General features: G+C 32.1%; 1 protein-coding gene across 1 annotated transcript in view; it reads left to right on the top strand.

Moving 5' to 3' along the window:
- Positions 1 to 1,441, top strand: part of LOC117176641 — a 23,605-nt gene that overhangs the window by 7,811 nt on the left and 14,353 nt on the right. The window lies entirely within an intron of this gene.

Raw genomic sequence — 1,441 nt, 5'->3', positions numbered from 1 at the left:
TATAGAGCTCCAAGGAGATTATGTTGAGAAATAAAAAAAAAATTTACCCAAAAAAAATTGTTTTTATACTTCATTCTAAGGACTTATTGAACTACCCTCGTAATTAAAAAAAAGAAGCTAATTTTAATTAATCGTATTCTTATATTCATTTATCTTATATTTTATGAAGAAACAATGAATTTCAACAACTAATCATTGCAAGTTACGAAAAAATGGCGTTTGTTCATTAATTCTTTTATGTTATAAAAATTTGTTTTTCTTACTTCAACACATTATAAATTAATTATGTATCGTTGTTATACTGATTTTAGATCTGTTCCATTGAATGTGAAATTCCTAAAAAACTAGCATATTCTAAAAGTTAAATAAAAAATCTATTAGTTATCAATCAATAAATGTTTCTTTGCCTGAAATTATTTATTAGCAGTTGCTTGTTATACCTGGAAGTCTTACGATCATTAATTTTAAAAAACACATTAAGCTCTGTTGAAAAATTGAACGGTCGAACGACTTTTGACCAGAAAACCACTTTCCTCCTGGAAGGTTTTTGTTGCTGAAAATACGCTCGACTCTCTGTAAGATTAAAAATATGAACGCTTGATTTATGCAAGGTAGTAGATAAAAGTATATCACTTTTTTTACGTAAAATTTTTCCTATGTTATTTTATCTACCAATAGTACCAATAGTTTATCAAAAACTTCCAACAAGTGGCAGAATTAAGGCGAGTTAACGTAAAAAAGATCGTTTATAAAACACTTATTTTCTTTAATAGAATCCAAAACATGCATTAGGGAATTTCTTAGGAATAATATGGGTGAAGAGAAATTGGAGGACACTTTTTAATTTACTGGGATTACGTATAGGAGTACAAGTGTAAATCGTGGATATTATTTGATATTCTTTTTACTCATTCCATTGCAATCTAACATATATTTATTTGTTTAAATAGTATAATCTTTTTGGGGCGCCTTGGCATGGCTTTAGGGGCGCCAAACAAGGGGGGCGCAGCCGGGACACCCCGGCTGCGCCCCCATGTCAGTCCGCTACTGGTGTCACACACTATTTTTTATCACACTAGTGGATCATAAGTAAAAATATGTAGCATAGAGTCCTAATCTAAAAACCCGAAAGGAAATCCAGTTCAATCTAACACTTTTTTTTATAACACTGTTTATCGCAAACGCAGCACGTCTACACTCTACATGCCAAAGCGGGGTCATTTCGATCAGCGCACCATGTAGTACGGATACAAATGTCCTTCAGTGAATTACGTCTCAGTGTCAGTTACTTTACCAGGTGTATACATATGAAACCGGTATTTTTTCAAGAAAAAAACAGATTTATTTCAAGATAATGATAACAAATATTTTATTCAAAGTATGCGCCCTCGCTGGCTACACATTTTGTCCACCTCTCAGGCAATTTATGGATACCTTTCCA

This window comes from Belonocnema kinseyi, chromosome 7 (genome assembly GCF_010883055.1).
Source record: "Belonocnema kinseyi isolate 2016_QV_RU_SX_M_011 chromosome 7, B_treatae_v1, whole genome shotgun sequence".
Taxonomy (NCBI): Eukaryota; Metazoa; Arthropoda; class Insecta; order Hymenoptera; family Cynipidae; genus Belonocnema; species Belonocnema kinseyi.
Note: the sequence above shows the minus strand (reverse complement) of the source record. Positions and strands in the feature narration are given on the sequence as shown.